This window comes from Otolemur garnettii, unplaced genomic scaffold, assembly GCF_000181295.1.
Source record: "Otolemur garnettii isolate 467f Iridium unplaced genomic scaffold, OtoGar3 scaffold00082, whole genome shotgun sequence".
Classification (NCBI taxonomy): Eukaryota; Metazoa; Chordata; class Mammalia; order Primates; family Galagidae; genus Otolemur; species Otolemur garnettii.
Window position 1 is genome coordinate 1,110,862 of NW_003852477.1, and position 16,042 is coordinate 1,126,903.

Consider the following 16,042-nt stretch of genomic DNA (forward strand, 5'->3'; position numbering starts at 1 on the left):
CCAATCAGAACTGTCTTGAAGGATCTGTTCTTGCAGAGACGGGACATGTAGGTTTTGGACTTCTTTAGCCTCCAGTCTGGTATCTGCTTCCTTCATGAAGAACTGCTTACTAAGAATTTTACCATGGAAGGACTTTTAAACAGTTAGTGCTGGCTTTGTTGTTGGTTGAGGTTAAAAAAGAAAATCTCCAAAGTAGTCAATAAGACATAGAAGACATAAAATTGAAAAGAACAAAACAGAAACATCTAAACCACTTTATCACCCTTCTTCTGGTCCCACTCTGGCCCAAGGCAATCCTTCCTTACCCGGACCATTGCTCGACTCACACCCTAACTTGGTGTCTTCTTACAAGGCAGCCAGAAGCATTCCTTAAAATATAAATTAGGCAAGAAAATAACAGTGACTTAAAAGGCATTCTGATTGGAAAGGAAGAAGTAAAGCTTTTTTTGGAGACAGAGTCTCATTATATCACCCTTGGTAGAGTGCTGTGGCGTCACAGCTCACAGCAACCTCCAACTCTTGGGCTTAGGCAATTCTCTTGCCTCAGCCTCCCAGGTAGCTGGGACTACAGGCACCCACCACAAAGCCTGGCTATTATTTTTTAAATTGCAGTTTGACTGGGGCCGAGTTCAAACCCACTACCCTCGGTATATGGGACCAGCGCCCTGCTCACCGAGCCACAGGCACCACCCTATCTTCTCACTTTCAAATGAAATGCTGATGGCCTAAAAACTGTGAATTAATAACAAGAGTAATATATATCATCAGCAATTTTCTTCCCAAGAGATAAAATATTATAAGTGCACATTGTTCTTGTTTGTGACCCCAGAACTGGTAGAACTTTCATTTCATCCACTCTGTTCTTATGTATTTGAAAAGCAGGTGCTATCCGTCTGCTACAGTGGACTGTTCACTATACCAGTTGAAGGAACCCAAATTGGTGCTGCATTTTGATCAAAGAAGCTGTCCATTTATTAATCCCAATAAAGCAGATTCTATCCACTGTACAGGCTCAATGAAATAAGAAGCACACTGAGGCTGATGCCCTGTGCTAAACACAAAAGGTAGTGTCATTCTCTTGTGGACAAAGGCTTCAGGCTCACTTCCTTCATCCAAAATACCAGAACTTCAAAAGAAGGATTGTCTTGCCCTTTCTACATTTGTAGAGAACCTTATCTTTCTATTCTTGTGAAATGGTTGTTGGGTCAACAGCATAGAGTTCTTGAGGTAAATTCTGCAATTCTGGATACTTCTCTGTAACCATTTGTTTTTTGTTTTTTGGTTTTTTTTTTGAGACAGAGCCTCAAGCTATCCCACTGGGTAGAGTGCTGTGGCATCACAGCGCACAGCAACCTCCACCTCCTGGGCTCAAGCGAGTCTCCTGCCTCAGCCTCCCAAGTAGCTGGGACTACAGGCACCCGCCACAATGCCTGGCCATTTTTTGGTTGCAGCCATCATTGTTGTTTGGCAGGCCCAGGCTGGGGATTCGAACCTGCCACCTTAGGTGTATGTGGCTGGCGCCTTAGCCACTTGAGCCATAGGCACCCAGCCTCTGTAACCATTTGTAAAGGATATTACTTATAAATTGTGCTAGAGATATCCACTTCATAACCCATACTGCCCGTAGTTATACTGCCCATAACCCAGGTGGTATAATTTCGAATGCTACCCAAACTTCCCCATTCATCTGAGCATCTGTTTTGATAGTCTGGAGATTTTCATAGGCTTCTTCAAGGGAAATAGGTCAATCTTCATCCAAAAGCAGTAACTATCGCGACACTCTGACTGACTCCTACACCAATGAAAAGAGACCAGTGCACCAACGCAGCATGGCCCTCAGCGCGGTCCTTACTGATGAAGGCCACGCACCTGTCCAGATGGCTGAGTGGGTCGGTCTCAGGTTTGTCCAACGCTGGCACAAACAGCCCCCAGAGCCCTTCGACCTCAGCTCCTGCCTTGAAGCTAGGCTTCCCCGAGTCCACCATCAGCAATGCTGAGATGCCTGCCACCTTCAGGTGGTCCTGCTCCGAGACCGCCGCGGCCCCACCCGCAAACAGCTGCGTGACACTTCCAGCATCTGCCCGGTGTAGAGGGCCTTGCTAGCAAGTGGACTCCCATAGTCGCAGCCACACTGGGGCCCTGAGCCTCCTACCAGCAGCTTATTTAAAGTAGAGCACAGTGAGCACGTGGCAGAGTCAAAATGACCCTCGGTTATTTCTGGATTGTGTCATTTTACTTTACTTTTACTGTAAATGTTCTCAGTTTACATCTGTCCAATACTCTCTTCTTGTAGAAAGAAAACGAGAGAGAGAGGGAGAGAGAAAGAAAAGAAAACCATAGATAAGTGTAGACTTTTCCGGAGAGAGGAAAAGGTTCCCGCTTGCCAGTGAGCTGAGACGTCACACAAAGGCAATGCACAAGTTTAAGTATCTTCTCTTAGTTCCCTCTGTAACCATCTATAAAGCTTCCCATTGGTCCCTCCTAGGTCTTTAGGTATTCCTGTCTACTCCATGATCATGGATTGCTTCAGGTGCTACACGGGCCCATTTTTGTTTCTTTTTGGCCATCATGGCTACCTGCTATTTTCCTGACAATTATATGGTGCTGTCTACTGGTCTTGTGACATTTGTGACATTTGCTGTGTGCTCTGTTCTGTAACTGTGACCATTACTGCACTCTGTGTTCCAAACTAAAAACTACATTTTGGGGCGAATAGGACATACTTGATCAATTGCGTCACAAGATTCCTTAGCTGTTTACTACAGGCCCTTTTTTAACTTTCTTATCTAGGAGGCCAGACTTTTCTCATACTTCCCTATAGCTCCTTTCTATCTGTAATCAGTAGTCTTTTCAATAAATAGCACTGGGATAACTGGATAGCCACCCAGGAAAGGAAAAGTTGGACTCTTACCTCAAACTATCTACAAAGATAGTTTAGGACCTAATGTAAAAGCCAAAGCCATAAATACGTAAAGGAAAATATGGGTATAAAATTTCATAACCGTGGATTTGTAATGGGTTCTTAGATGTGACATCAAAAACACAGGCAATAAAAGAAACATATAGATATAACTTGGAAACTTGGACTTCATCAAAATTAAAAACTTTTGTGCTTCCAAGAACACTATCAAGAAAACAAAAAGGCAATGGAGAAAGGAAGAAAATATTTGCAAGTCTAGAATATGTAAGGATCACTTAAAACTCGGTAATAAAAAAAGCAAACAACCAAATTAAAAAGGGTTTGGGGCTCGGCGCCTGTAGCACAGTGGTTACAGTGCCAGCCACATACACCAAGGGTGTTGGGTTCAAACCCAGCCCGGGCCAGCTAAACAACAATGACATCTGCAACAAAAAAATAACTGGGCATTGTGGAGGGCACCTGTAGCCCCAGCTACTTGAGAGCCTGAGGCAAGAGAATTGCTTAAGCCCAAGAGCTGGAGGTTGTTGTGAGCTGTGAGCCACTGCACTCTACCAGAGGCAACATAGTGAGACTCTGTCTAAAAAAAGGGGGTGGGGGTGGGGCAAAGGATCCGAATAGATGTTTTCTCCAAAGAAGATCTACAAGTGGGCACTAAGCATATGAAAAGATGCTCAATATCAGTAATCATCAGGAAAATGCAAATCAAAACCACAGTGAAATACCACTTCACACCCACCAAGATGGTGAGAAGCAGAGAAATTAGGTAATAGTGTTGACAAGGATGTGAAGAAAGAACCCTCATATACCACTAGTAGGAGTGTAAAATGGTAGAACTTTGCTCCTCCAGGGTTACTGAGTTACTTGGTGGCTTGCCTTCCAAGTTACAAGAGATTTCCAGGCTTGCCAGGAGAATGTCTTGTCCTCAGTAATTCCTCAGATGAGTTATGATATTGGTGACTAGTGTAATAAATATGATGTTTAATCATCTATATAGTCACATTGGAGAAATAGTCTGACAGTTTCTCAAAGTTTCTCAAAAGTTAAACATAGTTTCCCTTGGACTCAACAATCCCACTCCTAGGTACATACCCAAGAGAAATGAAAACACACATTCACTCAAACATTTGCAAGTGAATGTTCAGAGCAGCATAACTCTTAATAGCCTCAAAGGTCTAATTACTTGATGATGGATAAACAAAATGCAGTCTGTTCATACAGTGGAATATTATTTGGCCATAAAAGGGAATGAAGACTGATACATGCCACCACATAGATAAACCTTGGAAGCAGTATGCTGATTGAAAGAAGACAAGTCACAAAAGACCACATATTATGTGACCCCCCCATAGTAAATATCTGGAATAGGCAAATAAATAGAAAGAGACAGAAAATAGGTTAGTAGTTACTTAGAACTGGTGGGGGAAAGAGATGATGAGAAGATTGGGAAGTGATAGCTAAGAGGTAGGAAAGATGTTTCTTTCTGAATGACAATGTTTACAAATTGACTGTGGTGACAGCTGTACAATTCTTAGACTCTATATAATAAAGCATTGGATTGTACACTTTAAATGAATAAATTGTATGGTATATGAATTATATCTCACTAAAGACTATATTTACATAGATTAGATCGTGTCCTGTCTCTGCTGAGCACCTTCCAAGGGCTCCCATTTCACTCAGAAGAGTAAATTTCAAACCTGCAAGACCCACCAGGATCAGGAGCCCCCATCACCACCTCTCTGCTCTCATCTCCTACTCCTTGCTCTTCTTTGCTGTTCCTCTAACTGGATTGCTTTTCACTCATATAACTGCAAGGCTCACCCCCTTCCCTCTATCATGTCCCTAGTTAAACGCCACTTTCTCAGCAAATTGACTCTGACCATTCTATTTAAAATTTCACTTTTTACCCCATCACCTCGCACTGTTTTTCTTTTCAATACCATTTATCATCATGTTAGCAGGGGTGATAATCAAAATTCTTAAGTCCCTATTATAGGGAGAAAACCAAGGGTCTGGAACAAGGTATAGATCCTAGAGACCCCTAATGAGCTCAGCATTAATACCCTAGTTTTTGGATAGAAAGAGGTAGGGGTGGGGATGGTGGTATTCCTGGGAAGGCCCAGGGTATCTAGGGGGCACTCAGGCCTTAGGGCAGAGGTAGAGAAATACTTCAGCTGGTCTGGTAGAGTAGCTCGTACATGATAAATATCTCTCCTTTGTCCCCTCTATTCTGTTGTTGAGCCCATTCATTGAATTCTAAACTTTTGGTTATTACATTTTTCAGTTCAAAAATTTCTCACTTAGTTCTTCCTTATATCTTTTATTTATTTGACAAGAATTTATATTTTCTTGCTGAGACCTATTCTCTAATTTGTTTTGAGCATGTTTGTAATTACTTGTTGAGGCATCTTTATGATTTAAACTCTTCATCAGATAATTCTAACATTTTTAACATTTCAGTGTTCTCACCTCTTGACAGTCCTTTTAAATTCAGTTTGATATTTTCCTGGTTCTGGGTATGATGAATGATTTTCTAGTGAAACCCATATGCTTTAGGTACTGTGTTATAAGACTGATCTTATTTCAGCTTTCTTTTTCAGCTGGCTTCCGTTGACGCCTCTCCAGTAGGGAAAGGGGTAGTGCTGTTTCATTGCTGGAGGTGAAGGGAGAAGCTCAGGCTCCCCTTTGTTGACACCCAAGGAGGGAAGCTTCTTATTACTGTTGGTTAAGTGTGGGGGTTCCACTTCACGGTAGCTATCTACTGATACCTCATTGCCTGAAAGAGTCAGGAGTGCTTCATTACTGATCCCCATATAACCTTTGCTAACCCCATGGGGGATGGGTGGCCTCTTATCATTGGGAAGTGGTAAAAGTCTTGACTCTCCAGTAGGCCTCCTCTGACACCAGCCAGTTGGGAGGGGGAGAAGGGCTTCATTACTGCTTGAATTCCTACTAACATCACAGGGGTGAGGGTGGGAGCTAGACGGAAGGGTTTGTTACAGACTCAGTAAGGTCACAGTCTAGGGTCCCCACTCTGCATTTGCTGGCTGCCACCGGACCAGGGTGGAGAGTCAACACTCAGGGGTCATCAAACTTTTTATCTATTTATTTTTTTGTTAAATCATAGCTGTGTACATTAATACTATCATGGGGTACAGTTTCTATAAACAATTTGAAATACTTTCATCCAACTGGTTAACATCAAACTTTTTAAACAGGAGGCCAGTTCACTGTCCCTCAGACCGTTGGAGGGCCGGACTACGGGCCCTTGGATCAGTCAGCTGCTAAGCAGGACAGGCAGTTGCGGCAAAAACACCTGGTGGGCTGTGGGCTGGATAAGTGTCCTAGGCGAGCTGCATGTGGCTCCCAGGCCGTAGTTTGAGGACACCTGGTCAACAGGGAAGGTTGACACTGGGGAAAATAATGAGACTCTACACCAGCTTAATGGATAATGTCTGGAAGAAAGGTGTACACTGACTTGCACACGTGGCAGATTGACACAGGGCAGACTCCCTGACTTCTCAGAAACCTTTTATTGATCTCTAACACAAAGCGTATATGCAAAATGTAAAGGTACCAAAATTCTAATAGGGTTAGAAGAATCTCAAGCCTCCAGGAAGACTGGGTAAAGAGCAAAGGCTGACTGGGAATGTAGGATGGGAGGGGAAAACAAGTTTCATTCCCGAAGGGCAGGGAAGCCGGGTTCCCTAATCCAACTGACCATCAGGAGTTCAAAAGATTCAGCTTTGCTAAAGGGTTTAGCCCTGTCTGCTGACTGTCCCTGTGCGGGGATAGTTGCAAGGACCTTGCCTTGTGGTGGTGGGGGGCCCTCCCGGCTCCTTTCATCTTCTGTGGTCTTAATGAACTCCTGGGGATAAGGTGTCTGGATTGAGGTGGGGTGCCCCCCTGAGAAATCAGCATATCTACCTCCCACTGTTGGCACTAATATGGGTGGGGCCACAGTCTTACTGGGTATTTATCTGAAGTAGGACAGGAATTATCCAAAAGTTTCCTAAAAAGCTTCTGCACAGCTAAAAGCACTACAACGAAAGCAAACTGACAGCCTTCAGAATGGGGGAAGATTTTTGCATGTTAAGATTCTGACAAAAGTTGCCAAATGACCTGGCACATAAGCTTTCCAGAGGCATTGTTAAAGAAAAAAAAAAAAAACCCCACATGGCATGGGGCTTAAAAAATAACTGGTCCTTTGTGGGCACATGATTAATTACCTTGATTTAATTAATGGTTTAATTAATTATGTAAGTGAATAATTAATGTAAATTATTATGGGGTAGGGAGATGGAGAGATGTTGGCCAAGGGTTCAAAGTTTCAGTTAGACAGAAGGAATTTTTTTTTTTCAGACAGAGTCTCACTATGTCCCCTTAGTAGAGTGCTGTGCTGTCACAGTTCACAGCAACCTCCGACTCTTGGGCTTAAGTGATTGTCTTGCCTCAGCCTCCCAAGAAGCTGGGACTACAGGTGCCCACCACAATGGTGGGCTTTTTTGTTGTTCTTACGGTTGATGTTGTTTAGCTGGCCCAGGCTGGCTTCGAACCCGCCGCCACCTTTGGTGTATGAGGCTGGAGCTGTAACCACTGTGCTATGGGTGCTGAGCTGACAAAAGGAATGTTTTTGAGATCTATTGCACAACATAGTGACTATCGTTAATAATAATGTAATGTATATTTCCAAATTTTAAAGCAGATTTTAAATGTTTGCACCAGAAAAAAAAAAAAGCATGTGAGGTGATGGATGTCAATTAGCTTTATTAATATAGCATATGTAAATATATTAAACATCACATTGTATTCTATAAATACATATAATTATTATTTGTCATTAAAAATTAAAAAAAGATTCTGACAAAGGTCGGATAACTCGGATCTATAGAGAACTAAAATTAATCAGTAAGAAAAGAATAAACAACCCCATTTCCCTGTGGGCAAGAGACTTGAACAGAAAGTTCTCTGAAGATGACAGAGGAATGGCCAATAAACACATATAAAATGATCATCGTCTTTAATCATCAGAGAAATGCAAATCAAAACCACTTTGAGATACCACCTAACTCCAGTAAGAATAGCCCACATCACAAAGTCCCCAAACTGCAGATGCTGGGGTGGACGTGGAGAAAAAAGAACACTTCTACACTGCTGGTGGGACTGCAAACTCATACAACCTTTATGCAAAGAAGTATGGAGAATCCTTAAGGAATTAAAAGTTGACCTGCATTTGATCCTACAATTCCATTACTAGGTGTTTACCCAGAAGAACAAAAATCATTTTACCACAAAGACATTTACACCAGAATGTTTACTGCAGCCCAATTCATAATTGCCAAGTCAAGGTAGCAACTGAAATGCCCATCAATCCATGACTGGATTAACAAATGGTGGTATATGTATACCGTAGGATACTATTCAGCCATTAAAAAAGACGCGACTTTACATCTTTTATATTTACGTGGATGGAGTTGGAACATACCCTTCTTAGTAAAGTATCTCAAGAATGGAAAAAAGTATCTAATGTACTCAATACTATTGTGAAACCAACATATAAACACTTATACATTTATACACATGATAAAACACAAATATAGTCCAGCAAGAGGGAGGGGAGAGGAAGGAGAGTGAGGAGGAGGGGGGAAGGGTGATTGGTGGGATCTTGCCTAATGTACACAATGCAAGGGTACACTTCAAAATAACTAAGAGTAAATTATAAGTGTCTTACCACAAAAAATAAGTGAGGTGAGGTGATGGTTATGTTAATAAGTTTGATTTATGCATTCCACATTGTACATCAAATCATCACATTGTACCCCATAAATATATACTTTAATAAAAAATTAAATTAAAAAAAGTTTCCTTTTTTTTTTTAGAGACAGAGTCTCACTTTATCACCCTTGGTAGAGTGCCATGGTGTCACAGCTCACAGCAACCTCCAGCTCTTGAGCTTAGGCGATTCTCTTCCCTCAGCCTCCCAAGTGGCTGAGTGCCCACCACAACACCTGGCTATTTTTTGTTGCAGTTTGGCTGGGGCCGGTTTAGAACCTACCACCCTCAGTATATGCAGCTGGAGCCCTACTCACTGAGCCACAGGCACTGGCCCAAAGTTGCCATTATTTTTGTTGTTTTTTTTTAAATTAAATTATAACTGTATACATTAATGCATTTATGGGGTACAATGTGCTGATTTTATATACATTTTGGAATGCTTACATCAAGCTGTTTAACATAACCTTCACCTCACTTCTTAATTATTATGTTAAGACATTTATACTCTACACTTAATAGATTTGACATGTACCCTTGCAATATGAACCATAGGCGTGGTCTCACCATTTACCCTCCCTTCATCCATCCTCTCACCTAGCCTCCCTTCCCCCTCCTCTTCCCTCCTTCATCCTGGGCTATAGTTGTGTTTTATCTTACATATGAAAGTGTGGGGGCAGTGCCTGTGGCTCAGTGAGTAGGGCCCCGGCCCCATATACCAAGGGTGGCAGGTTCACTGAACTGCAACCACAAAAAAATAGCTGGGTGTTGTGGCGGGCACCTGTGGTCCCAGCTACTCAGGAGGCTGAGGCAAGAGAATCGCCTAGGCTCAGGAGCTGGAGGTTGCTGTGAGCTGTGTGAGGCCACAGCACTCTAATGAGGGTGATAAAGTGAGACTCTGTCTCTACCAAAAAAAAAAAAAAAAAAAAAAGAAAGTGTGGGTGATTATAAATTGGCTTCATAATATTACTGTGTACATTGGATACTTTTTCTTCCATTCTTGAGATACTTTACTAAGAAGAACATGTTCTAACTCTATCCATGTAAACATAGAAGAGGTAAGTCTGTCTTTTTTTAAGATAGCTTAATATTCCATGGTATACATATACCACAATTTATTAATCCATTCATGGGTTGATGAGGACTTGGGCTTCTTCCATGACTTGGAAATTTAATTGAGCTGCAATAAACAATCTGGTGCAAATATCTTTGTTGTCAAGTGATTTGTGGTCTTTTAGATATATACCTAGTAGAGGAATTGCAGGATCAAATGGCAGGTTAACTTTTAGATCCCTGAGTGTTCTCCAAACTTCTTTCCAAAAGGAACGTATTAGCTTGCATTCCCACGAGTAGTACAGAAGTGTTCCCTTTTCTCCACATCCATGCCAACATCTATAGTTTTACGATTTTGCTATGTGGGATACTCTAACAGGAGTTAGATGATATCACAAAGTGGTTTTGATTTGCATTTCTCTGATAATTAGATGATGAGCATTTTTTCATGTGTCTGTACACCAGGCGCCTGTCTTCTCCAGAAATGCTTCTGTTCAATTCTATTGCCCACAATGAAATAGGTTCACTTGTTCTTTTCTTATTAATAAGTTTGAGTTCTTTGGATTCTGGTTATCAAACCTTTGTCAGAAACATAATCTGCAAGTATCTTCTTCCATTCTAAGGGCTTGCTTTACTTACTGCGTTCTTGACTGCGCAGAAGCTTTTTCGTTTGATCAGGTCCCAGTAATATATTTTTGGTGTTGCTTCAATTGCCCAGAGGGTCCTCCACATAAAGTATTCTCCCAGGCCAATTTCTTCAAGTGTTTCCCCTGCACTCTCTCCAAGTATCTTTATAGTTCTATGTCTTAAGTTTAAATCTTTTATCCAGTGAGTCAATTTTTGTTAATGGTGAAAGGTGTGGTTCTAGTTTCAGTCTTCTACAAGTCACCAGCCAATTCACCCAGTACCATTTGTTAAATAGGGAATCTTTCCCCCAATTTATATTTTTGATAGGCTTATCAAAGATCAAATGATGATAAGTGTCTGGGTTCATCTCTTGGTTCTCTATTCTGTTCCATACATCTACCTCTCTATCTTTGTACCAGTACCATGCTGTTTTGATCACTATAGATTTATAGTATAGTCTGAAGTCTGGTAGTGTGATTCCTCCTGATTAGCTTTTGTTTCTGAGTAATATCTTGGCTATTCGAGGTTTTTTTCTGATTCAATATAGAAAAACAAACAAAGTACTATTTTTTCCAGAATTTTTTTTTTTTTGCAGTTTTTGGTTGGGGCTGGGTTTGAACCCACCACCTCCAGCATATGGGGCTGGTGCCCTACTCCTTTGAGCCACAGGTGCCACTCATATTTTTTCCAGATCTTTAAAGTATGACAGTGGTGCTTTAATAAGGATTGCATTAAATTTGTATATTGCTTTGGGTAGTGTGGACATTTTAACAATGTTGATTCCTCCTAGCCATGAGCATGGTATGTTTTTCCATTTGTTTACATCACCAGCTACTTCTTTTACAGATCTTTCACATCCTTTGTTAGGTAAATTCTCAAATATTTCATCTTCTTTGGGACTATTGTAAAAGGAATAGAATCCTTGACTGTTTTTTCAGCTTGATTACTCTTGGTATATATAAAAGCTACTGATTTGTGAGTATTGATTTTGTATCCTGAGACGTTGCTGTATTCCTTGATCACTTCTAAGACTTTTATAGTTGAGTCCCTGGGGTTTTCCAGGAATAAGATCATATCATCTGTGAAGAGTGAAAGTTTGATCTCCTCTGACCCTATTTGGATAACCTTGATCACCTTCTCTTGCCTGATTGCAATAGCTAAGACTTCCATTTTAATGTTAAAAAGCAGTAGAGACAATGGGCAATGTTGCCTGGTTCCTGATCTGAGTGGAAATGTTTTCAATTTTACTCCATTCAATACGATGATATTGGCTGTGAGTAAAAGTTTCCATCTTGTGGGGCTGCCCCTTTCCTGCTCCTTTGACTAGAGACGGTGAGACAGCAGACTTTTTTTGAATATTTTTGTCTGTGCCCATTTTTTTTATTTTCAGCTTTTTTTGGCTTGAAGTCAGGACATATAAGGCAAAAAGTAAACCCAGAGGATGCACACTGCCGTGTCCTTTCTTGGGGCCTAAGATTTCTAGATGGTCTGCCTTATTCTCTCTGTTTTCCAGAATTTCCTATGTTTGTTTTCTATAAAGCATCCAGGATTTTTAGTTGTACACATACTTAGCAGGATGAATAGGAAAATGTCCATCTTCTTGGAAACAGAAGATTCCCAGGGAAGTTTTGTATAAATCTTTGTGGCATGTGAAGTAATACTCCCATGTCTGCCTGCTGATGGGAACAGTAGGAGGAACATTAATGATGTAAGGAAAGAGAACAACTGGTAAGATGTCCTTGAGGAGGAGGCGACAGGGACCACATCATGTGCATGGGGTAGCCATGAATGGGAGTTCATCTAGTAATGGGGGTGAAGGCAGAGAACATCATCACAAATGTAGTTAAATAAGTTCAGTGACAAAGAATAAAAAAAGAAAGGATAAAGAGGGCGGTGGAAGATGCTTTACACTGGTGGTTTCTCAGAGCAGAACACTTAGTATCACAGAACACGAAGCAAAGGGGTGAACCGGGTAAATATTTGGGGGCATCGCCAGTTGGAATTGAGTTTGTCATGTTTCAGAAACAGAAAGAAGACTCCCTTTCCATGCAGCTCTGCTAGACCACTCTGTCTCTTTGCAGACCATTTGGCTTAGCTCTGTTATTTACATTGGCGATTCTCTCTACACTGCCATAAGTTTCTTCCAGCTTTCTAATATCTCCCCCATTAGAAAGTAGCCCCCTGGGGATTGGAATTACATCTCATGTTTGTATCATTAGCACTTTGCACCATGCCTGACACAGAGGAGGCGCTTTAAGACTGTCTTTCGAATGTTTATTGCAGCCCAATTCATAATTGCTAGGTCATGGAAGAAGCTCAGGTGCCCATCAACCCAGGAATGGATCAATGAACTGTGGTATATGTACACCATGGAATACTATGCAGCCCTAAAAAAGATGGAGACTTTACCTCCTTCATGTTTACATGGATGGAACTGGAAAATGTTCTTCTTAGCAAAGTATCTCAAGAATGGAAGAAAAAGTATCCAATGTACACAGCCCTATTTTGAAACTAATTTATAGCTTTCATAGGAATGTTATAACCTAATTATAGCCTTAGAATATGGGGAGGGGGTTGGGAGAGGGGAAGGGAGGTGGGTGGATGGGTGGAGGGAGGGTGATTGGATGGGTCACCTCTGTGGCTTATCCTACAAGGGTACAAGTGAATCTTTCTAAAAGCAGAGTATGAATGTCTTAACTCAATAACTAAGAAAATGACATGATGGCTACGTTAACCAGTTTGATGAGAGTATTTCAAAATGTATATAAAAACACCACACTGTACCTATTGATTGCATTAATACACACAGCTATGATTTAATAAAAAAATCTTTAAAGAAAAAAAAAAGATTGTCTTTCAATGGATGACCCCTGAAAATGTTCTCACCTCTAGAAGTCAGTGAGATACAGTGAACCGTGGGCTGCGGGCTCCAGCCAAGGGATAGTCAAGTGTGTATGAACAGGTTGCTTTTCTGCCTCTGCCAAGAGCACACACACAACTTCAGGGGCTTCCATCCACTTTTTATTTCAGATTTCTAGAGATAGAATGGAGAGCACACAGAGTGGGAATTGTGCTCCTGGTTTAATTTCTCCTGATCCTGCCTCCTCAGACATCTATGCATTACCATGTAGGTGGTCCCTTCAGGGGTGCAGAGGGCTCAAACTACCCCTCCTTTCTTCACTTGGCTACCTCCTTGCCATCTTCTATAGCTTAGTTCTGTTAAATCCTCTCTCTCAAGTACTCAGACTCCCTCTTTTCCTGGGCCATGACTCTTTTCCCAAGAATTACAAGCCTTTGGCCTCCTTTTCCAGCTTTGAAAACTGGCAAGCTTTTAACTAGGCTCATCAAAGCCCCTTCCTTATTCCTCTCTCTGGACCCTGTGGAGTAGGGAGAGGCTGCAGGAGTGTCCACCTTTTTTTTCTTTTCTGTTGCATTTTGGAAGAATGCCTACAAAAGCTAATTAGCAAATAATAATAATAATAATAAAATAAAAAACAAATGAACAAACACACACACACACATAAAACTATAAGTCCATGTATACTTTTTGTGATATCCCACACCACAGATCAGCAAAAATAGTCCTCACAAAATCAGAGACCACAGATTGGACCCCTCTGCTTGAGAGTGTGAAGAAGGGAAGGAGGGTTTTCTTTTCCCACAATCTGCCTTTTATCTTTAAAATGTGGACTCTCTCACTGCTTGGATTTGTGTTCTACCACTACTCCTCAACAGAATTCATACATGGTTGCTAATTCTCCCTGGTCTTTTAGATCTTATGCTAAAAGATTTTGTCTCCTGGCTTGGTGCCTGTAGCACAGCGGTTTCGGTGTCAGCCACATACACCCAGGCTGACGGGTTCAAACCCAGCCCCGGGCCAGCTAAGCAATAATGACAACTGCAACAAGAAAATAGCTAGGTGTTGTGGTGGGTGCCTGGGTGCCTGGGTGCCTGTAGTCCCAGCTACTTGGAAGGCTCTGTCTCAAAAAAAGAAAAAGAAAGAAAGAAAAAAGATTTTGTCTCCCTTGCTCACCTTCATTTACCTTACAAATCTCCTCTGTTAATTTCTGTTAGTATCGCTGCATGAGAAACCACTTCTCAGCTCTGGAGTTCTCCCTAACCCCCCTAGCGGGAAAGGCTAAGAATTCTTCTTTTCCCTTTTCTTTTTCCTTGCAACTTCTACTTAAGCCTTTGCAGTTTAGCTCTCGGATCATGTCCTAAACACAGATATCCCTTCTCTTCTGTACCAAGGCCTTCCTCCCCCTGGGGCTAGAGGCCTCTGCCCCTACTGGTGCTTACTCTGATAGAACACCAGCCAGGCCACATCTAAGGGTTATTTTTTTTTCTTCGAGACAGAGTCTCACTATGCTGCCCTTGGTAGAGTGCTGTAGTGTCACAGGTCACAGCAACCTCAAACTCTAGGGCTTAAATGATTCTCTTGCCTCAGCCTCCCAAGTAGCTGGGACTACAGGTGCCTACCATAATACCTGGCTATTTTTTTTGTTGCAGTTGTCATTGTGTTTAGCTGGCCTGGGCCGGGTTCAAACCTATCAGCCTGAGTGTATATGGCCGGCACCCTACTCACTGAGCCACAGGCACCACCCAGTAAGGGTCATTTTTCATGTCTGTCTCCCTCAGTAATGGTGAGCTCTCTAAGCCAGTCTTTCACTGGCTCTTCCTCCTGGCTTTAATCAAACTGTGAAGACCCAAATGATTATGTAAAATCAGTGCTTATTCCATCCTGCAGACCTAAGGCAGGAGGGATCTCAGGTTGAGCAGGGGAACTCTGACCTAGGATATGGGGGAAAGGACAGAGCCCTCTCTGTAAGGAGGGTGTTGCTGAGGGGAGGAAGGTGTTCTCAGAGTTTTCAGCTCTCTCTAGACAGGAAGTACAATCCACGGCAGGGGAGTGATGGGGGTATGCAGGGTGAGGACCAAAGAACTCATGCTGGACAAAATGAGCAAAAACAAATGGAAAAACTGTTGACCTTTAGGGGGTAATGAGAAATGACTCAGTGACACTGCAGGACAATGCCCTCTGTCCTGAAGTGTCTGGGTTTACATTTCTTTGAAAAGGAGCTGGGGAAGGGAGTGGTTCAATTTCCTGGCAAGGGCTGCAGACCTATTGAGATCCCAACAGCAAGTGGGTGTTTTCGTCAGCTAAGAGGTGAGAAGAACACACCCATGGTGGGGTAGGCTCCAGGGAGGGGCTGCTTACCCCTCCCCTCTAGAGTCCGTGTGGGAAGCTGGGTGAGACATCCTTGCTCTGGATGCAAAGACTTCTAGCTGCTGCTCAAGTGATGGCTACAGATGTGGCTTCTAGGGGCAGATTCCACGATGTAGGAAAAAAGGCACCAATAGTGACTGATAAATTAGACATTTAAAGATGATCTTGATAGATGACTTCAGGGCATTAACATTTACCCCAGAGAAGAAATTAAGAACTGGCAAAAGGAGAGAGCTGAGGACACCAAATAGTGATGGAATGAATGCATCTGATATCACAAATGTGGCAGTCAATGGAGAAAGCTCGGAAGGTCTGGGGAATGAATGGTGAACATTGCCGAAATGTTCCACAATTCTGGGAGGAAAGATGAGGGACTGAATGGAAAAGTCCATAACCACCTTCAGGCCTTAAAGAAGAGTATGAGGAAATCTTATGTAATTGTT

General features: G+C 42.1%; 1 pseudogene; it reads right to left on the minus strand.

Annotated features, from left to right (window-relative positions):
- Window positions 1–739: 739 nt before the first annotated feature.
- Window positions 740–2,567, minus strand: LOC100961555 (annotated as a pseudogene).
- Window positions 2,568–16,042: the final 13,475 nt, after the last annotated feature.